The following is a 14,256-nucleotide window of genomic DNA, read 5'->3' on the forward strand; positions in this document are numbered from 1 at the left end:
ATCAAACCCTGCCTATCCAAATATTTATTTTTATTATCTCTAAGAATACTTTCCATTAACTTATCCACCACTGATGTCAAACTCATAGGCCTATAATTACTAGCTTTACTCCTAGCACCTCTTTTAAACAATGGAACTACATGAGCCACCCTCCAATCCTCCGACACCATTCCCATTACTAATGACATTTTAAATATCTCCATCAAAGCCCCAACTATTACTAGACTAACCTCCCTTAAGGTGCTTTGTGTTTATTATTATTGATATCTTATAGATTATTTTAAAATAATTTATTCATTATTATTTAGATGGGAAGTAAATTCCAAATTCTGAGGTGCAAAGGGACTTGGGAGTCCTCATGCAGGATACCCTAAAGATTAACTTCCAGGTTGAGTCGGTGGTGAAGAAGGCGAATGTAATGTTGGCGTTCATTTCTAGAGGAATAGCATGCAAGAGCAGGGATGTAATATTGAAACTCTATAAAGATCTCACTTGGTGTAATTTTGGGCATCTTATTGGAGAAAATATGTGCTGGCATTGGAGAGGGTTTAGAGAAGATTTACTAGAATGACACCAGGAATGAAAGGGCTGGCGTATGAGGAACAATGATCACTCTTTGACTGTACTCGTTGGAGTACAGAGAATGAGGCAGGTCCCCGTAGAGGCATTTTGAATGCTGTAAGTCCTGGACAGAGTAGATGTGGCAAGGATGATGGGGAATTCTAGGGCATGACTTCAGGATAAAAGGGCATCAATTTAAAACAGTGACACAGAAAAAAAATCTTTAGTTAGAGGGTCGTGAGTCTGTGGAAATTGTTGCTACAGGCAGCTGTGGAAGTGAGGTAATTGGGTATATTAGCAGGTATTTGATTAATCAGGAGTATCAAGGGTTTACGGGGAGAAGGCCGGGTAGTGGGGCTGAATGGGAGGATGGATCAGCTCATGATTAGAATGGGGGAGCAGACTCAATGGGACAATGGACCTACTTCTACTTCTATACCTTCTAATATTGAGTGCTGGCCTCTATTATAAAATAATTTAAATACAAGAGTAAAGATATCCTTTCGTGATTTATACAAGGCCGTGATGAGATTGCATGTATGATATTGTGAACAGGTCCTGTATCCCTGATTCTGGAAGGTATGCAACCAACTGTTGCATTACGGAAATTTACTCGTACATAATTCACAAATATTTGAAATACAGAATATGATTCACTTAATATGAAAAAAGTAAATAAATTAAGTTATTCCTTTCAACTCTTGACACAGGTTCCGATGATGTAGTTCCATGTAACAAAAAAAATTGCAATATGAACTCTACCTTTCCACTAATGTCCTGAAATGTAACAAAGATTTTGCCAGTATATGTAATAGAGTGCATCAAAGGCTCAGCAAGCTTTCCTGTGATTAACATCTCCCATGTAAAGAGAGGTTAAGCTTATTGGGCCTTGAGGCACAGTAAGAGAGGCTGAGTCACTGATCTACAAGCTTTTATTCACAATGGACAAGAACCTCGTCCTGTGGCTTGATCCAGACTTTTTGGGGGAAGGGTCAGGGTATTAGAGGCTTTATACAAGGTCAAAAGAGGAAGGGGCCACAGGTACAGTCACAAGACTGGGCTGAGCCAGGTAATCAGGAATACAATACAGTTCAGCAGTTCACCACCGGCCTCTACACTTTAAAGATTAGAAACGTGAGATATGATCTCATTGAAATAAAATTTTGATTAGGATTGATAGGGTGGATGAAGGGATGGTGGTTCACTGGTGGGATATTGCAGTCACAAAATATGGGTTTGACCATTCAGGGCAGTGAGGAGAAGAAATTACTTCAGTTCGTGCATAGAGAATCTTTGAATTCTATGACTGAGAACTGTGGAGATCAAAAACTGAGCACGTTCATGATGGAAATTATTAGATTTTTGAATAGTAAAGGGATTGGGGGTTAACTGTTGTTAATACACAAAATAATACTGTGATAGCACTGGACAACATTTCTTTAAAAAGGTTTGCTTCCTGAAAATAAAATTGGGGGCTATGATAGAAATCTTCAAGCTGAACGCAAAGATATTTCAGATATGCTGTATTACGTTGGCAGTTGGAGAATCATTAAATTCGCTTTCATTACGTTTAGCATGTTTAATCGCATAATAATGCTGACACATTGTGTAGTTCAACTGACCAAAAAAATGTTTTGTCACTGATTTTCATTTGTGCGCAGCATCGGATGTCTCTTGTGTTGGTGTCCAACAATAATCGGCCAGCATTGATGGATTTCAGTTGGCCTGATCCTGCTTTTCTATGGTTGCAATGTCCTGGTGAAACCTTTCGCCATGTTCATCACTGACTGCACCAAGATCAGCAGGGAAGAGGTCCAAGTGCGAGTGCAGAAAGTGAATTTTCAATGACATGTTGCATATCATGGTTTTGAATGGTTGAAGCATGTTGTCAATCAGCTGGATGTAGTTTGGTGCTCTGTAGTTGCCAAGAAAATACTCAACAACATTTTCATAGCATCTGTGCTGAATGGATGCCCAAGCATGCTTGGACTGACCAAAGCAACCTGCTTTGTGGGCAACATACTAGTAGACTTAAAATGTGACAGGAAATTACAAAAATTTTTAAAAATTAAGGTGATTTTCATGATCAACAACCAAAAATCAATAAAATACACCCAAAAGTGTTCATGAAGAAAAATATTCATTGTCCAGTGTAATAGATGCACCATGACCTTAGTGAGTGACCATGACCTTAGTGAGTGAGCAGGTTTAGGGGTCGAATGGCCTTCTGCTCCTATTTCTGATGTTTTTATGTAAACAAGCTTGCCCCTTGCAGCATGGACGTAGTTTTCCATCCAGCTTTAGTGCCTTTTTACCCCCTCCATAAATCTTCGTCCGCGAAGCCAAGCCAAAGAAGAAAGAAAAGAAGATAGTGACTTTTATGGGTAACACACGTGTCCTTGAGCTGGAATAATTCAGAGCCCCATGACTGACACTAAATTTCAGTTGGGCAGTCCAATAATGTGGTGGGGCATGTTTCATTGTCAAAAATGCTGTTAGACACGAGTGATCTGGAGGCAGCATTCAGAAGAGAGGTGGATTTCTCCCTGTTGCCCTGGAGAGCGATGTAACCATCCAAAACAATTGTCATTGATGTTCTGTATGCTCTTATCATTTTTGCTTTGTCCATATTGGCTATCATTTAACTGGCACCACATCAATGCACATCGCCACACCACTTCAGAGTTGGCGGAATGTTTTTAGAACATTTTGACATCATGACAGACAGCACATAAATGCAATTCTTTCTTTTTATAATAAATTCCTTTTGAGGTGTTTGCTCCCTGCCACTAATGCCAGGAAAATGAAGACTCACACCAGCAGTGTGCTTTAATGTGGCTAATCTCTAAGTGCCTGTTGTTTAAGCCTCTAGAAGAATCATTGAATGACTTAAAATATACGGCTGATTTAAATTAGAATATTGAATCACTTAATTATAGAGAACGAAAAGACATTATTGCCAAGCAGAGGTATTGGATTTACAGTCGAGCACCTCTGCAGTTTAAAGAGTTGGTTGTCAGGTGATGCAGGCAGCTTCTCTCAATTACTCAATATAAAATCTGCACAGCCTTCTTTATCAATGACCACCAGCTTCTGCAAGCATCTCGGTATTTTTTTTTCTTCAAATAGATTTTCATTTCTTGCTTGCTGTGAACTTCTCTGGGAATATTAATTATCATGAGATGAGATTTTCTGTCAAGAGGGCTAAGAGGCCTGAAAGGGACGCCGTCCTGTCCATCATGTCCAATTAGACATTTCCAGAAATTCTATGGATGCAAATGAAAGTTGGGCTCCACCCCTCTTCTGATGGTGAGCCAGATGAGAGCTCTGTTGACACGTGAATTACAAATTCACCTTGCGCATCTGATACAGATCAATAGTTAATTTAATGCAGATTGGGCTTTACATTTAAATACCATGCAATAAAACAAAAATTATCATTTAAACTCTGCCACAATTAACCTTGGGCCAAGATGTATCTTCCACAGTGTGTGCAGAATGGTGTTCGCATATCAGTAAAGAGAAAATAGCAGGATTTTAAAAAAAAACATAAAAATGGAATCATTAATTCACTTGTTGTGGATAATGAGTGACCAAGAAGATTATCAAGGGCTGAGAGGTAGATGTGGAGAGCAGAGGGGTGGACCTGGATAGATCAGGGTATCTGCCTAGGTCCTCTTGGTTGTTGGCCTGTGCCCCATCTTTCTTCCTTCCTCCCCTCACCAATTTACTTAGATGCCTGTCTGCTTTTTACTCATACCTTGACAAAGGGCTCAGGTCCGAAGTGTTGGTTATTATTTCTTTGGGCGCTGCGGGTCCTGCTGAGTGTCTCCAGCACTTTTGTGCAGGAACTAACAGGACCGGAGTCTTTTTAATCAGTCGAGCAATATTTTTCAATCCTTAATTTTGTAGGCTTTGTGAAAACCCGTCCCTGGTGTTGTCTCATCAATCCTTGATCAAATTCGATAACGATGACTAGAGGTTAAAGTCAACACAAATTTAAATTTTATAAGGGCCCCCAAGGCCTCCTGGTGTGCATTATGCAGCTTGCAAAGACAAACAACATGTACATTTGTGCCCCATGGGGCTAACCAAGGAAAGGAAAAATAAATAAGTCACCAGTCAATATGCAAAATTCTAGTACAAAGAGGAGCAGTTAATGGATCAAGGAGACTCGGATGCTTTTTTTACCCACTATATACTTGAAAGAGATGAAAACTGCTGGATGAGATATAAATACCACCCCTTTCAGAATATAGCCAGGATGGAAGGGGCAAAGTGAAAGGAAGGAAGGAAGAAGCAGGAGACGGCAAAGATCTGAAATTGCAGTGGCTAGTATTCAGTCCTTCCTCCAGCTTATTAACACCATGTCAAAACTATCTGTCTTATGTGAGGGTGGAGCGCACAAAATTCTTTGGTGTGCTAATAAAGGACAACTTATCCTGAACACACAACCCCTCCTTAGTCATCAGGAAGGAGCAGCAGAGCCTACACTTCCTAAGGAGGTTGAGGAAGGCAAGGTTACCAGCCCCCACCCCTCCCCCCATCTTGACAATATTTTACAGTAGCACAATTGCAAGTGTCTTGTTTGCCCTGCATTATTGTGTGGTGTGATCGCTGGAAAGCATCAGACCATAGTCAATACAGAGGTTCATCAAAATGACCGAGAAGATCAGTGGCGTCTCCCTTTCCACTATTGATAACATTTACTGGAAGCTTTGCTTAAATAGGGCTCAAAGAAACATTGAGGACCCTTTCCATCTCCAATGCTCCCATTATAATCTTCTCTACGTCGGAGAGACTGGGCGCTGATTGGGAGATCACTTTACTGAGCACTTTCGTTCCATCCAGAGCAGTGACAGAATCCTCTAAGTAGGCAACCATTTTATTTCTGTGTCACACCCTCATGTCTTTACATGTCCTTATGTACTATCCCAACAAGGCCATCCGCAACTTGGAGGAACAACACGCCATTTTCCATCTGGGCACTCTCCAGCCAGATGGCCTTAACATTGACTTTTCTGGTTTCTACTAACCTGCTCTCCTCTCCTCCCCACCCCACCCCCCCCCCCCACACTTCCCTCTCCCCTTCCCAGTTCTCCTCCCCCTTCCCTCTCTATTCACCTAGACATTCCTCCTTCCCTTGCTTACTGATGTTGCCTCCCTCCCTTCTCCACCTATCACCTCCAGCCTTTGCAACCATGCCTCCCCCCTACTCTTTTGTTCTGATGCCTGCCAACATTTTCCCATATCTTAATGAAGGGCTCAAACCCGAAACATCGCTTATGCACATTATACCTTTGCTACATACACTGTTTGACCTGCTGAATTTCTCCAGCACTGTATTTTTATGCCCTCCATGTCCCTCCCATCCATGTGCTGTCCAAATTTGAAAAAAATATCAAATTGACCCCATATTTACTTCAGCTGGCAGCTCGTTCCACTCTCCCACCCCTCTCTGTGTGAAGTTTCCCCTCAGGTTCCCTTTAAACATCTCCCCTTTCACACTTAACCCATCCCCCTCAGTTTGTATCTCACCCAAGCTCAGTGGAAAAGTCATGCTTGCATTTACTCTCCCTCGTCATAATTTTGAAATGTTTCTTTTGCATTAAAGATGGAAACGGGAATGCCGAATATGTATTTATGCTCTTTTCCTTTGGAGAGTCAGTCATGAGCTTTCTTGTTTAAGTGGTGCTATTTGAGGTGCAACCACTCCAGAGATAAGCGATTGAAGTTGGTTGTTCAGCATTGCCTGGTCACTTTATCTTTTCACCCTGAGGTTTTCCATTGGATGAGTCTTCCTTTTATAGAAATTACTCTTACTTCCTTAAGAACTGACTCTGCTACAATGCAGGATCATCCAGACTTTCAGAATTTTGCAAAAAAAAAAGAATTCTGCTGCAGGATTTTGCCCACTGGTTAAAAAGCTGAAAATGCAGCAAATACCATGCAGGTCAGGCAAAATATGTAAAACTCAGAAGTCTGCAGACGCTATGATTGTAGTAAAAGCACACAGGAAATAATGGAGGAACTCAGCTGGTCTCACAGCAACCATGGGAGGTAAGGATGTTTCGGGCCTGAACTTTTCTTCAAGGTGTAAGCAAAAGGAAGGCAGGCAACTGAATAAAGAGTGGAGAGAGAAAGGGAGAAGAATGGGCGGGGTGGGGGATGTGTCCAGACCAACAAACAAAAGATGTTAATTGGTTATGATAAGAGATAATGGGGGAAGGGATATCCCAGTGGCCACCTATTTCAATTCCTTGTTAACGTTGCTGAGTCCACCTGCAAATTGGAGGAACAACACCTCATCTTCTATCCGGGGCACCCTCCAATCGAATGGCGTTAATATTGACCTCCAGTTTCTGAAAAAACCCCGCTCTCGTCTTCCCCATCTCTGTCCCCTATCTCCTTTCCTCTATTTCCCTTTTCCCTCTGTCTCCTTTCACAGAGCCAATATCAATTCTCACTCTTCCTCTTATCATCTCCAATTGACACCTTTTATTTGTTGGTCTGGACTTCTCCCCCTGCCATTCTTTTCCTTTTCTCTCGCAGTTTCTAATCAGAGGCCTGCTTGTTATTTGTTCATACCTTGAAGAAGGGCTCAGGCTGGAAATATATCTTTACCTCCTATGGACGCTGAGAAACTGGTTGAGTTCCTCCAGTGTGTTTTTACAGGCAAAATCTGCAGAGAGAGAAACTCCCTTAAGAAATAAGGGGCCATTGCCTCACTGTTTCTGCCCAACAGATGTTGCCTGATCATTCACTTGGTTTTTGCACTAATCTCTCTATATTTAAATGCTTTTACATTTGGGCGGATTATGACTATACAGTTTAGCACTGCCTCATGGTGAACAGTGCAGTCACAAAAAAAGTCTGAGTGATATCACATGGAATAAGGTCCTATATTTTTCCCCGATACTGATAATGAATTTATTTTCAGTAGTGGACAAGCTTAAGTTGCAAGAGGCAAACATCTCCATTGATATGTCACAGTATACTCATGTCAATGCAATAGCCAAGAAAGTGCATCAGTGCATCTTCTTCCTCTTCAGAGGCAAGAGGAAACATTGCATCGCTCCAGCATCCCTACATCCTGGTGGATAATTGAAAGCACCCTATCAGGGAGCATCACTGCTTGGTACGGGAACTGCTCCGCCCCAAGAAACTCCAGAGGGTTGGGAATGTGGCTCAGGCTATCACATTCCCTCCATTGACTCTATCCACAACTCCAGTAGCCTTGGAAAAGCAGTCAAAATAGTAAAAGACTCATTCCACCCTGGCCAAATTCTCGTCACCCTCTTCCAGTCAGGAAGAACATTCACGAGTATGAGAACATCCACCACTAGATTCAATGACGGATCCTTTCCATTATCAAACTCAAAATTGTAAAATTATGTTGGCTTTGCTCTTTTCCAACAAATCTCTATCTGTCTCTCTCTTTCTGTTTTGCTCTCTCTCGCAACTTCATTTTTGTACTGCCTCACTCCGTGTCTTGTGCCTGAGATGTCTAACTTGCAAAACAACTTCTATCACTGCATTTCTATACATGTGACAATAAACAAACTTCTGCCTGCCTGCTGACCATTTCTACCCCTGGATGCTGTGAGTTCCTCCAGGAGTACATTGATAGTCATCCTTTCATGCTGTCCACTCTGAATAATTTCAGAGTTGGAGATGAAAATAGAGAAAAAAAAATTGATGCTGAAAATATGATTCAAAGAAACAAAATACTAGGATGATTAAGTGCTGGAAAAGAGAAAGGTCTGGAACCCTTCATCAAATCAGTCTGACAATTCAGACCTGAAATATTAACTCTTGCTCTTTTAACAGAAGCTGCCCAGCCTGTTGAGTATTTCCAACATTTTGTGTTTTTCTAATTTTGGAGAATTCATGTTTATTGTCAACTGATTGTACAAATATTATCCAACGGAAACAGCGTTCTCCTGTTCTTGGAGCCAACAAAAAAGCAAACACACGACCAGACATAACATACATACAGGCAAGCAATACGTATGCAGGACAAGTATTTCATCTGTACAAATAAATAAATAAATATGGTTTCATGAATATGAGAGTCTTGGATAGTGATTGTGAGCAGTTCCCTTGGTCGTTCAGCATTCTCTCTGCCTGTGGGAAGAAGCTGCCCTCAGCCTGGTGGCACTGGCTCTGATACCCCTGTATCTCTTCCCCGACAGGAGCAGCTGAAAGATGCCGTGTGCAGGGGGGAAGGGAGTCCTCAGTGATTTTGCGCGCTCTCATCAGACGATGATCCCGGTAGATCACATCGATGGTGGCGGAGGAAGGACTTCAGTGATACACTTGGTCACACTTATGGTGCTGTGGATTGACCTCTGATCCATTTCTCAGTGGCAACCACACCGCACTGTGATGCAGCTGGCCAAGACACTCTCGATAGGACTCCTATAGAAGGTTGACATAATGGTGACAAGTAGCCTTGCCCGAATTCCTTTTAAAAAGAGCAGTACAATTGCATGATAACTCCAGGATCTAGAAATTCACCTTGGACTATAGCATAAATTATGCTGTACAGTCAAAACTGTACAGCCAATACTCTGTTTCTAAAGGTCCATTAATTAAATACATGAAAACAAAATTTTACAAATAGAACAAACTGCCTAAATATTTTATATTCACTAACTCATTGAGTAATGACAGTAATAAATGCATAACAACGTGGATGTTGAAAGCATGAGATGGTGGAGTTGCTTCCTGTAGATTTCAGAAGTATCTTTGCTATATTTCAACCAACATGCTAATAATTGAATCTGACATTACTAGTGTACAATAATGTGAAGGAATAGATAATATCCACAACCAGTCATAAACGATCAGTATGAAGGAATTTTTTTTATATCAAGCAAAGGAACTCAACATTCAAACATATGATAATTGTTCCTCCTGGGCTGGAGACAGTTTTGTTTACATGACATCAAAGGAGCTTACAAGTGGAGTCTCTCCTGAGATAAAGCATGTCTTGGCACATTGACTGCACCTCTGATGTTCTGTAACAGTCCTCATGAATTCTGCATCTGCAGTTAAGTAAGCGAAGTTGACAGCCATCATGCACTGAAAGGGCGGAAGAAAAATTGTGTCATCAATGGATGCAAAATGCAGTTCATGTTATTCTATTTTTCTAGCCGGGTAATTGTTAATTTGATACATGTGCTTCCAAAATGTGTGATTCCTTTTGCAAAGACAAATGCTGTGAAATGTGTTTAACAACGCAAAGACGACATGAGTTTTGGATAGAAACATTAAGTATTCCGACACCAATATTCAGAGAGTAATTCCAAGACACACAAATTCCAAAGGTAGTGGTGAGGCCACACCTGGAGTGTTGCGTGCAGTTCTGGTCTCCTTCCTTGAGGAAGGATATACTGGATTTGGAGGTGGTGCAGAGTAGATTCACCATGTTGATTCCAGAAATGAGGGAGTTAGACTATGAAGAGAGATTGTACTTGCTGGAATTTGAAAGAGGGGAGATGGGATCTTTCAGAAACGTATAAAATTAGGAAAGGCACAGAAAAGATAGAGGTAGGTAAATTGTTTCCATTGGTGGGTGAAACTAAGGGGCATAGCCTCAATATTAAGGGCAGTAGATTAAGGATGGAGATGAGGAGGGACTGCTTTTCCCAGAGGGTGGTGATGGATCTATGGAATGTGCTGCCCATTGAAGCAGTGGAGGCTACTCCAGTAAATATACTTAAGACAAGGTTGGATAGAGTTTTATATTGTAGGGGAATTAAGGGATGTGGGGGAAAGGCATGTAAGCAGAGATGAGCCTATCGTCAGATCAGCCATGATCATATTGACTGGCAGAGCAGACTCAATGGGCCAGATGGCCTACTTTTTATGTTCTTATTTACATCTTTGACACATTTTCTGGGTATTGAACACCAAGAAGATGAACAATTCCCAAATTGCCAGATCTTAGAAAAATCAAATTCATTATTTTTCATGGAGCCACCACGCCAAATCATTTGTAATGCCTATTTGAAGTACCTTGCTCATGATGGGTTAGCTATTAGCTTTAAAGACAGAATGATTTTTTTTAAGCATATCCCTTGTTGACTGGCAAGATTACAGAATAAAGATCAGCTGATTGAGCTACAGACACAGATTGGGTATCTTAATTTTACAAGCTATTCTCTCTCTGCTGCTATTTTAATGTTGGCACAATTGTTCTTATTTTGCTAATTTGGATTCTCTACCATTGTCTTGTTTTCAGTTAAGGTCATCCATTTTCCATGGTCACTTTTAACTTTTCTACTGAGATTACAATCCTGAGATCCATGCACAAAAGATCTCCTTCCGAAATTGTACACAAGACACTTGCACCATTTGCCCCTTTGTCTTGGACTTAAAAAAACTTCAGCAGTACACAAAACCACTGAAGAAACTCACCCAGCAGGTCACACAGCACCACGGGAAACAAGAGGGAGACAACAGTTTCCGGCCTTAGCCCTTCATCAGGAATGTCAAAAATCAGACGGACACAAAGGGGTGGGATGGAGGAGGAGGATGAAGAGCACAGACTTTCCAAAAGGAAACTTGCTTAAGAAGTTCCGTGTCAGGTCCACATCCTGAGGCTGACACGGTTAGCGTAGTGGTTAGTGCAACACCTTTGCAGCGCCAGCGATCGGGACTTGGATTCGAATCCTGCACTGCCTGCAAGGAGTTTGCACATTCTCCCGTATCTATGTGGGCTTTCCCCGGATGCTCCGGTTTCCTTCCACCATTTGAAACATACCAAGGATTCAGCTTAATTGGGTGCAAATTGGCTGGCATAAACATGCGCCAACTGTATATCAACAAAGCTATGAATTACAAACTCCATTCTAATGATCAGAATTTGCAAGCTGTGCTCTTTATCAGGATCATGAACAGAGCCATATCAACTTTACCTCCATTCAAATGAGACTCCCATTTTGATCGCATCTCTTCCCATTTTCCAGCCTAAACAGTCCTGGATGGAAATCATGAGAAATGACATCTAAATCCTCATGCAAAACCCCAGTATTTAAGGGGAGATAGCAAGCACATAGGAGGAAGGAGTTGAGTGACACTGCAGATATTATCTAATGGACATTATTTAACATTTTTCCCTCCCCTCATCCAGTTTGTTTGAGAGGTATCAATTTGATAGTTGAGTGGAGGATGCCTGACTCTTCTGCATCCATATAAGGGAGAAAATTGCATTTCCATAAGATAAAAATCAAGCCTGTTAGTTTTGTTGAGCAAAAGAATGGTTGTTAAATTTTTCTAAAAACTCCCATTTCCCTTGGTGAACATCTCAAAAGAATATTGAGTGCCAAGTGCTAAGGTTGTTGTAGCACATGTCGAGATAATTTGATGTATTGAGTTTTTCGTAACCCTTAACAGGGAAATCAAGTCAATCCCATCCTTCATTTCTCAAAATCTTGCATTTGTCTTATAACTTCCAAATATTTAACCAATTCCCCTTTGAAGGCCACGATCGTGACCGCATCTGCCATACTTTCAGGCAGCATAGATGGGTCATATAATTGCTGACTCAAAACACCGGTGATGAAGCTCCTGACCTTGGATGATGTCTGCATGAAGTTTGCATGTTCCCCCTGTGTCTGCATGGCTTCTTCTGAGTATTTGGGTTACCTCTCACATATCAAAGATTGGTAGGTTGACTGGCCAAGGCTGCCCCTAATTTGCAGGTGAGTCTGGGGGATGTTGATGAGAAGGTTTAAAAAAAATGGGATTAATGTAGGATTTGTGTAAATGGGGGAATTAATGTTGGTGTGGACTAGGTGGGCAATTTGTAGCAATCGTAGGAGAAATAAAACAGACAATTGCCTATATGTCAGCTAAATGCAAAGTACTGGTAATCTGAAATAAATGTGTTGGAAATTCCAAGAAGTCAGGCAGCATCTGTGGAGAGAAAAGCAATTACAATTCCAGAAAGATAATTAGCCAGAAACAATCCCTCTAATTCTTTTTCAAGATGCACTGAATATGTCCTGAATACTTGACATACAGTATTTGACACCTCATTTTTTCCAGAGGAATTATTTTGCAATACATAATATGAATCCAAATAAATATTTTCTTTTTAATTATTTCTTTCTACTAATTGTGAAATGCTAACCCAACTGGGCTCCATGCTAAAAGGACCTCAGAATGAATTATATGATTTTTTGATGCCAGATTAAAATCCTGAATTTATCTTTATTTGTCTAACTCCAGATAACAGTGAGAAATCTCCAAACTTGGTGACACCTTGGCACACTATAGTTGCAGGTACTGGTACTGGTATCTTGAACAGACAAGGAATTGCTGAAGCAACTCAGCAGGTCAGGCAACATCCATTGGTAGAAATGATCTGTCAACACTTTGAGTCTGAACCCAAAGTGGGATCCGGATGTGACAGGACAGAAGGTATGAGTGCTGGAGACACAGGTAGAGGAAGAAGCATGAGGAAGGAGAGATAGTGAAGATATGTTGGAGAAAAAAATATTAAGTACAGGAATATGTAAAGAACAGATGGAAACAGTGGAATCAAATGGTGATGGGTCTCCTAAAATTAGAAATAAAATTAATATTTATGCTGTACAGGAGAAATACTAGGTGTTGCGCCTAAAGTTTCTCAAGGGGTTGGCACGGTTGGCATAGTGGTCGGCGCAATGCTGTTACAGCGCCAGCAGTCGGGATCAGGTTTCAATTCCCATGCTGTCTGTAAGGAGTTTGCTCATTTTCCCTGTGTCTGTGTGGGTTTTCCCCGGGGGCTCAGGTTTCCACCTACTGTTCGAAACATACCGGGTGGGGTTGTAGGTTAATTGGGTGTAATTGGACAGCACGGGCTCTTCGGCCAAAAATTTAAACATTTTAAATTTGCATTTGACCTTGTCATTGCCTTTGACTTTGGATGAGGCTAAGGACAAACATGTTGCTTTAGGAACGTTTGGAGGAGATGAAATGGCGCATTGTTAGAATGAGTAGGTATTAACTCAACTATTCTTACAATGGTCCATTTGTTTCAATTTAGTACAATTGACTCAACCATTTTAACTCCCCCAGCGATTCCTACAACAACATGTCTGTCCTTGGCTTCATCTATTGGCAGGGTGAGCCCAAATGAAACTTGAGAAACAACACATCATTCCTCCTGGGCATGAACACTGATTTTTCTAATTTTAGATAACCCACCCCCATCAGATTTCATTGTTTCCATTGCTCTCTGTCCCCCTTCTGAATAGTTTCTCCCTTTACCTTCCTCCCCATCTCTCACATTCTCCTGTCCTATACCCTATCACCTCCCCCTCCCCTTTCAGACTCTTTTCCCCCCTTTATATACATAATTTTACACTTTTTATTTTAGTTTTGATGAAGTGTTCTGACTCAAGACTGATCATTTCTACAGCAATTCTATCTACACATAACCAGTGGAACCTGAGATGCATTTTGAAGGAACACGTTGAATTGGCTCTGATGTATGATTTTTCAAATAAAAGATTAAATGAAAGTTTTACAATCTAGAATATGCAACTTTTGATCTTGTGTGCTCCCGAAACAAGCAGTGACAGTCCCATCGGCCAACTCCTTTATCAAATCATAATCCCTCTAAGAAAGCGTTATCAGTAGACCAGAGGAAATATTATCTGTCCACTCATCCGAACAGTCTAGCTATTATAGCTTTTCATT

At 41.0% G+C, this 14,256-nt stretch overlaps 1 protein-coding gene and 1 long non-coding RNA gene across 2 annotated transcripts in view; one reads left to right on the top strand and one right to left on the bottom strand.

Annotated features, from left to right (window-relative positions):
* adarb2 (adenosine deaminase RNA specific B2 (inactive)) overlaps positions 1 to 14,256 on the top strand; it is an 837,813-nt gene that overhangs the window by 45,133 nt on the left and 778,424 nt on the right.
* LOC138751851 (uncharacterized) overlaps positions 9,494 to 14,256 on the bottom strand; it is a 30,230-nt gene continuing 25,467 nt past the window's right edge. Inside the window, exon 4 of the long non-coding RNA XR_011350230.1 lies at positions 9,494 to 9,648. This is a non-coding gene — a long non-coding RNA (uncharacterized lncRNA). The remainder of the gene's footprint in view (positions 9,649 to 14,256) is intronic.

Source organism: Narcine bancroftii, chromosome 1 (assembly GCF_036971445.1).
Source record: "Narcine bancroftii isolate sNarBan1 chromosome 1, sNarBan1.hap1, whole genome shotgun sequence".
NCBI classification, from domain to species: domain Eukaryota; kingdom Metazoa; phylum Chordata; class Chondrichthyes; order Torpediniformes; family Narcinidae; genus Narcine; species Narcine bancroftii.